This window comes from Heliconius melpomene, chromosome 7 (assembly GCF_056956725.1).
Source record: "Heliconius melpomene rosina isolate 202511_hmr_F chromosome 7, ASM5695672v1, whole genome shotgun sequence".
NCBI classification, from domain to species: Eukaryota; Metazoa; Arthropoda; class Insecta; order Lepidoptera; family Nymphalidae; genus Heliconius; species Heliconius melpomene.
This window is the reverse complement of record NC_140395.1, coordinates 3,958,167-3,972,191: the sequence shown is the minus strand read 5'-3', so window position 1 is coordinate 3,972,191 and position 14,025 is coordinate 3,958,167. Positions and strand designations below refer to the sequence as shown.

Below are 14,025 nucleotides of genomic sequence, written 5' to 3'. Positions count from 1 at the left end.
TACATACAGACATACCTATAAAATATACATTGATACCTGTATCTATACTACCTAATACCTATATAACAAAGGTATCAAACAGGGGGGTGTCGGTCAAGGCGCCAATTTATACAGTTTATTGAGCGACAAAGTCGTTTCCTACCCCTCATTTATGACGTGTTTGTTACGGATGTTAGGATTAACTGGATGTGGCATGCACTTTATGTATCTATATATTTATATAACAAGATAAATAAAAATAAGAGAAAAGTAAGAAAAGAAGAGTTGTATATAACAAATGACATATTCTAAATCAAAGTGAAAGTAGTTCCTGAGATTGGGCTGTCCGTGGAGAACGGATTATTTTAATACTAGATTCTCTTCCTTCCCTTCTATGTACAGGATACAGCGTGAAGCTGATACAAAATAAAAAGAATAAGAGGAAGAAACTAATTCTTGGTCAACCGCACCCTTAGTTCATACTAGGGCGTTGTTAAGTCCTTATCAATTCGGTAATCAATCGTGTTAGCTAAATAAACGTATTAAGTGATATTAAACAAACTGTTGAATTTATACTGTTAGACGTAACTGTTAATAGTGGGTTCAATGGGAACCTGAGAACCTAGTGTTGAGATACTCTATTTCCATTAAGACATTTCCGATCCCCACATTTAATTTCCTCGAGTGGGAATCGAACCACAACCTCTCGTTCGCCACAACTGGCCTCTAAAAAAATATATTTTGCCGTATTTTTATTAGTGACTTTACTGACCTTATTTAAATCATTCTGCGTACAAAGGTCTAAAGATAAACAATATTCATTGACGTTGACTAATGGAAGCTCTAATGAGCCAATAATTTTCGTTTATTTGCTTTTCTCGATAAATGGACTCTTCAATACAAAAATAATTATATTAAGTAATTATATTCCAACCAGTAGTTCTTGAGCTAAGTGCTATCAACCAAACAAACTCTTCAGCTTTACAATTTTCAACTGTAGATAAAGATAGATATCTAAAATCAACTCAAAAATGCCACCCATCCAAATAACTAACCGAGGTAAGTGTCGCTTAACCAACACTATTATATAAATTTGCAATTTCATGGTGAGGAAGGAAAATTATCGTCTTTCGATTAGATCTCAGGATGTCATTAAATATTTCGTTCAGGCGAAACCCTTATTATAAGTAATTAAGATTGAGGGTAGCTTGGTTTAGTTTATTAAGTTTAGTTGTGGTTAGGCTTAGGTAGCCAGTTCGATAATCGCTTGGGGTAAATTTACTCAAAAGTAGGTAACACTAATAGAAAATGGATATTATTAGAAATGAAGGATAATAATAAAACTTTTTATTTTAGAAAGATCGTTTCTCTACAAAGAACTAGTCCATGGCCACTTGGCAATGGCAGTTTCCAAGAGGCACGGGTTCGATTCCCGTTATTTTATACGTTTTCTAAAATATGTTTCTATCAGTAATGTCAAATATTCTCTTTTTATACGAGAAAGCATAGAAATAACTAAAAATGAATAATTATTGATACTTACTTCATCCCCAATATATGTATGTATTTCTTTAATAGAGATGACGTCAGAATCCCAGCAGTGGTAGATCTGGAAATAAGAAACAGCAAAGGATAAATATAAATTACTTTTTTTTGGCTTCGCACTGTATGCGGAATATAGCAAGTTAAGACACTCCGTTTGCCACTCTCCACCAGAATTCGAGACATTACTTGTTGAGTGGTGGGACTGACCCCCTATTGAGTGTAAATATAATCATTACCACAAACAGGAATCGAACATACAACCGTAGCGTTTACAGTCGCTGATTCCCACACAACCATTAGTAGGTAAATTTAATATTTTTCTACCAAAAAACAGCGATCTATTTCAGATAGCGTTGGGACGAGGCATTATCATAAACGACAAACGCAAAGCTTACTTTAAAGTACAATACAAAATACCTACAATGGGGGAAAAAAAGTTTTTTTTTTCCAATCTGACGTCTGTATAATTACAGGGCACCTAAATAAAGAACAAACGATGTACAAAGAGCGATCTTATCTCGAAATTTGCATGAATAGAAATAGAAATGACAATTTCTTATTAAGGTTAGGAATGGGTTCATATTTGGTATAATTTTTTTTTTTTTAATTAATACTGTATCTTGCACGTACCTGGAGGCAGAAGGAAGTTAGTGGTAAAGACATAGTAAGTGGCGCAACTCAATGCTGAGCTTTGTTTTTTTACCAGAGCGAGTAGATGAAAATGATGCATTGCCTCTAGTGAGAATCGAAGCTACAACCATCGCGATTACTGAGCTAACATGGCTTATGCGGGATACAGAGTGAAGCTGGAACAAAAAGGAATCTCGATAACATTTAAGAGTAACGAATTTTAATAAAAATAACTATAGTTCATAGTGTAATTAAGAGAAATAGCCAATATTTTCAGTTTCAGGCCGTATCCCGTATTTAGTAGGATAAGAAGAGAGAATTTAGTGTCTCCGTTTTCAACTTTCCGCCTGAATATGAGATTTTATGACACTAACCACTTAATTTAACAAATTAGAGTTTGCTTGCTGCGTGTAAAAGATGTCGCTTGCCGCGTGTTATTTGAAATACATAAACTAAAGAATGAGACTTAACTGAAACGTCCAATAGCTCAATTTAATTCAACTTTTAAATATATTAAAAAAGTCAATAAAGAAAATTAAATATAATAATTAAACATATACAATTAATAAAAATATACAAAAATATTGGTTTTTACTTACACAAAAAAGATACGCAAAATCTTGTGTATCAAAGTCATGAAAAAAATTAAAAAAACAACAAAACAACACAAAACACAAACTTCCTATGCAAATCTACACAAAAAGCACACAACACTAAATAAATACAACAGCTAGTAGCTATTTGGGCATTATTTCAACAGCAAATCTCATATAAAACTATATAATATAGGGAGTAAGAGCATCGCGCACGACGGACGTCCGCGTATTGCAATTTAGGGCAGGATGCTACCAATCGTTTGTTCCCGCTGCCGTGTGACGCACGCCCCCCTCGCGTTAATACTAGTACACTATGGGAAGACCACTTGAGCCTGTTGCTGGGGTATGGATTGAATAACTGGAATTTATTCATTTATATTGTAAGTAGTGATTGGACACTACGTCCGGATTATTATTATTAATGAAAAGTAAGAGTTATAGCTCTTTTGTGGAAGTTTGTTTGGAGGGAACACTTTAGCTTGTTTCAAGGGTTTGAATTGAATGCAATTGTAGTTTATTATAAATGAATGTCGGTGGTGATGGGACTCTACGTCCGGAATATTATTGTTGAGAACATTTTATAAATTATTGTTTATTTTTGAATATCCTCAATTAATATTATTATTACTAATAAAAAAATATTTTAGGCGTTAATGTACCCTTCTTGGGTTGGTTTGTCATTTAAATAATATATTCATTAATTTTTTTAATAGTGACTAGTCACTATGATTGTAATATTATTATTAAGGAAATAAAAACATATACTTAAAAAGTAAACATTTATAATTTCTATATAAATTTCCGAACTATATAAGCAAGTAGACGAGTCATTTAAAATAGGGGTGTCACACGAGAGCAAGGGAGATGTGAAATTAAAAAGCATACACAAGGGTGAAGTTATTTGTATGATTGAAATGTATGAATGTGTATGGGTCTGTATGACGAGGGTACCAAAGTTCGATTCCCATTTGGGTAAAATTACAATTGGATTTAATTAACCAATAGAATGTGAGTTTTAAATAATCAGTGTGGGAAAGTAATGTAGAATGTCATAGTAATAGAAGTTTACGTTTATTTCAGATATGTATATAAACTTATACAATGTTATGTACATTAGATGAGTAAACTGATGTTTTTTTATGGCTGTGTCGCTACGCTCTCTCCTTCTTCTACACCATTTCGCCTATTTTGGCCGGCATTCAACACGAAATGCCGCGAGAATTCAGCGGAAAGTTGCAAACGGAAGTGTCTTAACGAGAATGGAGTGTTTTAACACTAGGTTCCTCTCTGCCTGCCCTGCTAAATTTACGATTATAATCAGACGCTATTTCACTATAATTCTAAAATCAAGAAATCAGATCTCCAGTAAAATTAAATCGTCAATTGTTTTTAACTAAGGAAAAAAACAAACAAATAAAAAATATGGAAACTAAAAGCTTTTTCATAGTAAATTTATACCCACGACCCTTAAGCAACTATTTTATTCAAAATCTATTGAACAATACAGTAAAAAAATTACAAAGTAAAAAATCTGGAACACACGTGGTGTCTGATATGAATACGATCCTTATCGATGGAGATCGGCCGTTCAATTTCCGTTTTGGGTAATTTATTTATTTATTTAATTTCATTTATTATATGACCTGCATAAAACTGTGTTTTATAAGTAAATATTTAAATTTTCTTTTCGTTTGTATCCGTTTGAATTATTGATGTAATGCAATGTCAGTACTGTCAGTCCGAAAGAAACTTTTGATTATGGATGAAGTTCTAAGAAAATTAGCACGTTAAATAAGTAGTCAAATTTTATATTTCAAAAACGTATATCATTAAAATGTTTTGAACAGCTTTTCCCAAGGGAACCTAGTGTAAAATACTTCAATATCGACTTTTCGAAGAATTTTCGAAAAAGATAGAACGTAAAACAATAAAATATAAAGAAGTAACGGAATAGGGAAAACAGAATGCCTTAATTACTGAGTGTAAGCGAAGATGCGTAGAGCTAGATATTTATGAAGATGCTAAATAATAATTATGAAAACCGGCTAAGAGCCAGTCGTAAGGGTTGCGTACATTGTCTATAAAAAGAGCAAAATATTAAGTTCGTTCGTGTCAGACAGACGGCTGTTCCGTTGTACACTTTGAGTACGGAACCCCTAAAAATTAACTATCGAATCCGTTACTTTCCATACAAAACGTACAACCACTGAGCCACTACGATCACGTTGACAATACACAGTTTATCGGTGTCTAAATCAATTTTGAAATTTGAAATTTAAATCTTTACCATTCAACAACCGTATTACGCTAGCATAATGTCATATAGAGAGATAGGGTTGCCATTTTTTTAATATTTTAAAAGCAAGATAATTAAAACCAAGAAGTTTTTAAGGTATAATCATTCTCTGCTGTTCATTTTTCACACAAATACTTTTTTTTTATAATATTTAGTGGAACTGAACGCCGCTACGAATTTAAATAAACCAATGACACTACATCTACGAGTGATTTAAACATAAACAGTCTATTTATTGGAATTCTATTTCACAATCATTATCGAATAATTGTAACAGCTTATTATTTACTTATTTCTATAAAATAAAATCTACTTTTCGTTCAAAATTTATATATTTTTTATATATTAGTTAGCAAGAAAACAATTTCCGAAGTTACTTTGTATCCCCAGATTTGGACCTAGACCCACAAATAGCATTCCAAACTTTCTCTAAACTAGGACATATCCAAGTTAACTACGAATTGGTAACCCTAGTTATAGACCAAGAGGCGAACGTTGGAAATGTATCGTATATATGAATAATTTGTTTTGTATTGAAAGTCTTGGCCGTAGTGGTACAGTTGACACATATGTAAAATTTCGCGATGGTTGTCTATTTAGTCTTTTTTGAAAGTATTTATATTTAAAATAGTACCTAATATGAAAATAATTAAATTGAAATGATATATTTTAAAGAAGAATGAATGAAATATTTTCACTTGCTCGGTCTGGTAAGAAGAAGTGCGGTGTTGATTTCTCCGGCTTTTGGGGGACGCAGTGTCTTAACACTAAGTTCCTTCCGCCTACCCATCTATACGTTCGACACAGCGTGAATGTAAAAAAAATAAAAAAAAATTACCCAACTGACTTCTATCAGTTCCTTATCACGTGTAAAGTTCAATATGAATGAGGTTCGTCATTTCTAATTCAATTTAGACGATTTTGGGCTTAATTTCAAAGGTATTAGGATACATTTTCAAATATTTATGATAAATCTGTGTCACAAATGAATGCTGCGATTGTAGCTGCCCCTTATCTGTATACGATTCGATAAATCGCCATACATTATGTATATAACAGACGTTTTATTCAAGTTTGGGTTTTGTGATTTACAAGATTTGAGTATCTCTTTATGTGACCTACATATGATTAAAAAGGCAATTCTACATTGAAAAAACGTAGCACTAGCTTTAACCTGCGACTGCGCTCGATATGTTACAAGACACATTCTAAGCGCGAACAGCGTTCGATAAATGGACTACCCAACAAAGAGTTTTTTTCAATTTTAAACTTAGTGTATTTGTATCTGTAAATTAAAAATGGAGAAAAACAATGAAGAAAAAGACCGACTATAAAATACTTTCTTGGAAATTAAAATTTTTCAACACCTCTGTGTAGAGAAAAGTACTCTTGTAACAAAAGGCGCCTCTCACCCCACGTCTTATATTTCGGTCGTTTTAAAAATAAATTTTACCTACATATAGGTACGTCATTAAGGCCCGTATTTATAAATCGCTCTCAAGTTTGAGATCGATCTTGAGATACCTTTCTCATTCATACATATGTAATTTATTAATGAAAACGGTATCTCAAGATCGATCTCAGACTTTAGTGGCTAATGTACCTACCTATTCATTTAAAACAAGACATTTTAAGTGAATTATGAAAGAACCTAGTGTTATACCATAAACGAAAGTGAAGTACCCTTCACTTCCTTTCCGATAGAGAAAGAGAGAGAGAAAGATCACTATTCGACGTTTAAGCATCCAGCCAATCAGCACAGTCTAATTCGAAATCGTCCACCCATCCAAAGTCATAACAGTTTCATTGCTTGATCTTGCTGCTTCACCGATCATAGGTGGTAATTGGATTCGTATAATTGCCATTCTGTTTGTGCTTGTTCTAGACACAGGTTATCTTTGCTGAACGAGAAAGACCTAAGTCCTGTAGGAGATGTATTTTTGTAGGAGAAATGGAAAAAAACTATATTATATCTCTCACTACTTGAATAGACTTTAATTTCCCATTTTTTTTGACTAGAAGCTCTTGTCTTACAACAATTGCACGTAAAAATATAAAATCTTATCGAAAAACCATCCAAAATAAAACACACAAACAAACATACATAACCATACCACCTAAACAAATACTAAACACAGAATTGACAAAGGCCAATTCTTATAATGCCACAATCAATGTACACAGATAAAATATAACCGCCATGTTTACAAGATGGCGTCGCAATTTGAATTTCGAATGTTATCGCGCCGGGGTCAGCGCTTCCTATCGCATTTATCGGCGTCACTTCCGCTTGGATGTTTGAAATATTGAATTTTTTTCTTTAAATGTCGTTCGTTTGAATTTATTTTTAATTTCTGACCATTTCATGGGTATCAATGGGCTTATCGGTTTACGAAATAATAAAAAAATATATTTGTGTAGTATTTTTCGTGCTGTCAGACAGAATGTAATATTTTAAAATTTAGTGTCAGTAGTGTCCAAAATCGTTCATAGTTTGGTTAAATTCACTTACTTATTTACTATTTTAGATTAAAAATGTTTAGTACAGAATAAATTTCACCGTTAAAATTAATGCCGTAGTGGCGCAGCGGCACAATGGGTTCAATTACCACTCAGGAAATATTCTGAAATATTTTCTCGCTCTCTCAATCTGGTAACAAGCAAAGCAAAAGTAGGTTCCCTCAAGCTACCCTGCTTTATGTAGGAGACTATATATTTTAATAAATTTTACAACGGAGAATGTGCTCTCCACAGTCTTTATTTTCTCCGCAAAATATGTCCAAAAGACTCAATACTCGTCGTATTTAACATTAGAATTCTTAACAACTGTAAAACTAAGAACAAAATATAAAATTTAAATAAGCGAGTGAACTTTTGACTTTAGAATTCAATTATAAAATTATTTACTGTTATAATATATAAATGTTTCCTGTTTCCCTTCTAAATAAAGAAAAGGTAATTTTGCTTTATACGAAATATTTAAAAAGGTCCGTACAGCATATGATAGTATATGCGACAGTTAAGCATTCGATTCCCATTTGGGGGAATGAATTATTTTTATTGGCTCACTTTGGCAAAATGTTAAGGCACAGTGTTGCTTTCCGTAAAATTCTAAACACACATTAATAACTATGAAAGAGAGCTATATCTATGTAAATCTCCTAATATTTCTTTAGCTTTAATTCCAAATCTATTCCCTTACACATCAAAATTCATCCTATTCGGTTTCAAATTCATATTTATGAACTTAAAATTCATTGTTTTTATCAACATAGGAACGTATCGCAATGCTTATCTAACCCTCCAGCTACTATGTTTCAGAATTCAGGTAACTAAAGTTGAGGACCATTGATCTAGTTTAAGCAACTATACGCGGAAGTGGCAAAAAATCATCATTTTTCCAATTGGTTCCCATATGAAAGTTTGTTAGCCTTACCATTAAAATTATATAGCTTTTCCCTGTGACTTCACCCGAATTTTAAACGGAAATAATAGCTAAGTTGTGTTTGACACGTGACCCATACTAAATGCTCGAAGACACTCATGGGATGTTAAAGTTAAAAGCTATAGCCTTCTCCAATAGAAAATCTGACAAAAAAATATTTTTTAATTTGGAGCGAGTATTCCCTGAGATTAGCACGTTTAAACAAACAATCTCTCCAGCTTTATAATATAAAAATAAGTATGGAAGTATTTTAAGAGAGTATTTTATTTAGCTTCATAGTAGTATTCCTTAGAACCTAGTGTTGGGACACTTTGTTTCCATTAAGATCTTTCCTTTTCGCCGAATTCAGTAGGAATTTATCTTCTTATTCTTTTATTCATATTATAGACGTCATATTCAACGGTACTAATCAAAAAATGTATAAGCTAGATTCAATTCAAAAGACACACCCATCCATAAACATTTTATATAATTACACCAATTACACGCAATACATAAAAGAAAAAGAAAAAAGATAATTGAATGATTAATCAACGTACAGCTCTCACTGCACAGGGAATGGCGAGAAAACAAAAGGTCTTAAGGACCTCTAAGAAAAGATTTTTAATAATTCACCCCCCCAAGAAACGTAAAATGAGGGTTGGAATTATATGATTTCGTACCAAAATTCTATAAAAAATTAATGTTCTATTTTTTTCTTGATCCTTCCAAATTTTGGACAAAATTTTACAAAAATGAGGTGCTGAAAAATTTTAGGTCGTATATCCTTAATAATAATAATGAATTGTTTTTATTTCCCTGCTCAGTAAAGAAAGATAAAATGCAGCGTTGACTTCCGCAACTCAACAAGTAATGTCTGGAATTCGGTGGAAAAGCAGAGAATGTAGTATCTTAACACTGCTAAATGGGGGATACAACATGAATCTGGAAATAAAATCAAGTGCTCTAATACTGATATGAGAAGTATACGCATCATAGTCGAAACCCAGCATATAATATTAACTATACTAAATTATAGGGCTGTGAAATTAATATATATTAAGTATCAAAACGTATATAAACACTTACTGTACAGCTGTATAAGTGGCAACCCTGTAATGTAGTCGGAGAGCGGCCATTAGTTGTGAATTGGGGTCAATTGTTGTTTGTCCATTCTGCTCGTTACGGCGGCCATATTTGAAATAATTTGGAAATGGAACGCGTTTTGGCGGGAATGGCCGTTGGCTGATTAGGTGTTTTTTTAATTTTATTTGGCAGGAACAGAAAATATAGAGTATTTTCATTTAGAGTCTTTTCATTCATCTTTTTCAGGCCAATTTTTAAAAAATATATTGAAAGAACCTTGTTACAAAGAACGACAAAAAAATATTTTAAATTTCACTTGATACGGCAGCCCTATTTATATATATATAGCGAATTATCTGGTATGTATAGTGTTACGCTTGTTAATTAATATTTAATTTCTATTTCTCTATACATTTACGGAAAGGACAAATATTCATTATTCGTTTTGACAGTTTTCATTTGTTTAGCGGCCATTTTGAAATAATATGAATATGGACGCGCTTTGGCGGGAATGGTTGTTAAGACTATTTCTTTTGTTATTTCAACATATGGAAACATCCCTTCTCTGATGTCGAAATTTGGGCGGTGTGTGAAAAACAGAGTGTCTTAACACTAGTCTCTCTCTGTCTCCCTTGCTATACGAGGCATACAACGAAGCTAAAAAAATACAAATGTATTTCTTTTCAGAAAACTCTACCTAAAACGGTGTAGCCAGTATCAAATCTTAACGTTAACGATTACAGTAAATCGCTGCAGGACCTTTTCGCTTATAATTACATTTTGCCTTGTTTTTATTTATATACGGTATGGGAGGAAGATTGGTTTTTGCTATTAAGTGAGAAAATGTTGGCAATTTGGGTTATTTATTTTGCTATTTACCTACTTTTTGTTAGTGATTGCTTGGATTGAACTATACTCGTTTTTTTCATTCCCTTACTCCCGTATCTCCTGTTTTGCAATTTCTTTCCAATTTCTAATGGCGGAAACTAACGCCGTTTTTTTTACATCAAAGTGGTTATATATTTATTGTTCGTTTCAAACTTTCAACCCATTATAAAGAAGTTGATTCTTTATGACTGCGAATATCAGTAATAGTGATTTAGTTTACTATACATTTCCTCAAACCCAATTATTTTTGGAGTACAAAAAAAAGAATAACCCTAAATTTTCAAATAGAAATACATATATTATAAGTATATAAGTTGCCGTACGTATGTTATCAGTTAACGGAAGCGGTTTGAACCGGATTTGATAAAAAAATCGTTATGTATAGCGTTATAAAAATCTATTGTAGGCGCAAGATTTTATTATAATCTTATTTTTTGGTCTCACGATGTATCCCGCAAATAGCAGGGTTAGGAAGATTAAACATAATCTTAAGGTACTCTATTCCCCACTTTCCCCTGATGTTTGAGACATTGGGTGTGCATTGCAATAGTGAACTCAACGTCGCGTTTTGTCTTGTTACCAGAGCTTTCATTTAAAAAAAAAAATGTTTTCATTTATTCTCTAGTGGGAGTGAACCCACGACCGTCACCTTTACAGTTAGACACTGTGCCGCTGCGCTACGACAGCCCCTTACTGCCTATAGAATTTTCCTTGTATACCACTATATATAGAAATATAATCTAATTTACTCTATTTTATTAACATTTTCCTTGATATGCCTTTATAACATTATGTTTTATATACTTAATAATAGCTACTAGAGACCAGTCGTGTAATAAGGACACAAGCGTGCGACTGTAACCGCCACAGGTTCGATTCCCATTCGAGGAAAATACTTAATTTCCAAAGCTCACCTTTCAGTTCCGCCAGTCAAATCACTATGTCACAGAATATGACGGGGAGTGGGGAACGGAAGTGACTTAATAGGAACGGAGTGTCTTTACACTATGTTCCCAGATTCTCTCTGTCTATCCCGCCATATGCGGGATACAGCATGTATGTATTTTTTTATCTAGATTTTGACTGCGCTTTCGTCCGTCAAATTAAAATATATAAGAATTATTATTATTAAGCTATAGTTTTTATCGATACTATCAAACGTTAATAGTTCCTGAGATTAGCGTGTTCAACTCGAACAAACTTTAGCTTTATAATATTAGTATTGAAGTATATATATACTTTGAGTTAAAAGCAATACACGTAATAACAATCGTGAAAGAAGATATTTAAAAAACACATAAAAAAAGAATTGTTACACATTTCTCAGGAACTTGGCTATTTATTGTAACGTGATCTTATTCTCATTGACTCATCTATTTCATTTAACAAAATTCCTTACTACTGAAGCAATGATTTAACCATTAGTTTCTTAGTAATCCAATTTATTTATGTTATTCTAAACATTGTCTGTTTAGAGTAGTTCGTAGGTTCATATTTTATACATAGAAATGATTCGATGATAAAAAAAACGATTTTTCCCGGATAGAAAGAAGGGCAGGAGGAGTATAGTGGTAAGACCCTCCGTTCCCCAAGCACCGCTCAATTTACGAAACATTACCACGTTTCATCTTTTAACTAAGCCTAGAAAATAAAAAAATAATTCTACCAAGTGGGAATCGAATCCACAACCACCGCGTTCGCAGCCAAATTATGTGTCGTTGTGCAACGATGTTATTATTAAAACAAAAAACCCGACTGCATGCATGCATACATGCTTAAAATAGTAAGCTAAAAGGGGGAAAATAAGTTAAACTAAATACTGTTACCTTTTTAGTAGCTTTTTTATTGAGTCGAGTTATAACTATATATATGAAGCTTATGCTATATGAAGCTTATCGAATATGAAGCTTAGGTAACAATACAATAATATGTTATCATCGAACTGGTCTGATGATGGAGCCAGGATCTGAACTCTTCAGAGCTTACTACTAAAGCAGTCGAGCCTAAGCTCATATAATTTATAGCTCCGAGAACATTCTGTACGCACTTGTAGCTTGGAGTAAAAAAATATTTTTTTTAGTTTCCCATATGTACTTCGCTTATAGCACTTAAGAAACCGCTTAGTAACCGAGTAATAAATAATAATAAATAATTAAAAAAAAAAACTAACCAAATAGAAAAAAAAAACACCTAAACTTCACGAAACACCGTTACCGGCATTGTGAGTGAAATTTCAAATGAATTACGTACCTTTTGTCCTGATTTCATTGTTATACTACAGCTGCTTGGATCAACTTAAGGGGCGTGACTTACAATTTTGAAAATTCAACCCTAAAGGTTCCAAACTAGGGGTTATTTTCATATAGGGGTTGTGAATAAAAAAAAATGATGGAATCAAAGTATAGAGTGGGTACACATGTTTTGGAGATTTCGCGTAACAAAAGGGCAAGCATAGTCAGTCAATTTGCAATAGGTTTTTATGGAACTTGAATTGTAATAATAATATATATTATTTATTTATTATTGTTAACCGATTTCAAAGGAAGTAAATGCTGATTTTAATTATTATCGACATATTTCGTATAGGTACGCTTTATTTAATGTAGTCTGATTATAAACGCGGCGTGTATGGGTTCTGACGAAAGGTGTCGTGTCGAATGGCGGAACCTAACGCCGTGGTTTATTTACCCAGACATTTACAGAAATATTGAATATAATAATGTCCCTGATCGGGAATTGATCACGTTACCTTCGTATTTAAAAATTATTATTTTAAATACATTGATTTTGTACAAAGTTACATACCTATTACACAGTACAAAGTTATTTTTAACTTCTATACCCGCAACAAGTATAGGCATGCAATGAACTGGATTTAATTTTTATGAAGTAGAAAATTGTTCGAGCTTAGACGTAAGGGGTGGGAATATGATTCTATATATGTATGTAAGTACATAGTGTTTGCACCCTTGTAGCGCAGTTATCAAATATCTGAGTCCACATGATGATTGCGGATTCCAATTTCCATATTCCGGAGGATAAAAGCTAAGGCTGTCGTGGCTTAGTAGCACAAGCGTGATTGTAAATACGACTATTGTAGGTTTAATTACCATTCGGGGGATTTATTATATTTATATAGACATTTTCTCATATTATATCACAGCTAAAATACATATTATTTAAATTTATGAAGCAATATATTATATTCATAAAATATATTAATAGATGAATATATAGATAGCATATCTTTCAATCTTTTATCTTATCGTTATCTAGATTCTACTATACTTCTACGTAGTACATGTCGCCGAAGTTTGGAAATGCCATGACAGCCTTACTTATAAATTACCTATATAATACTATATTTTTACTTTCACGCTGCATCCCGCACATAGCAGGGTGAACAAAAGGACCCTGATATTAAGTTAACATTTCGTTTCCCACTTTACGACGAATTCTGGATGCATTGCGTTTGACGGGTGGAACTCAACGCTGCGCTTTGCCTCGTTACCAGAGCGAGGAAATGAAAATATTAAATATTTCCTGGCGTGGGAATCGAACCCACGACTCTCCTCAATAAT

General features: G+C 32.8%; 1 long non-coding RNA gene across 1 annotated transcript in view; it reads right to left on the bottom strand.

The window, feature by feature from the left end:
- The window catches only part of LOC146537388 (uncharacterized), a 38,521-nt gene that overhangs the window by 17,095 nt on the left and 7,401 nt on the right, over positions 1–14,025 (bottom strand). The window contains exon 2 of the long non-coding RNA XR_014878161.1: positions 1,523–1,588. This is a non-coding gene — a long non-coding RNA (uncharacterized LOC146537388). The remainder of the gene's footprint in view (positions 1–1,522; positions 1,589–14,025) is intronic.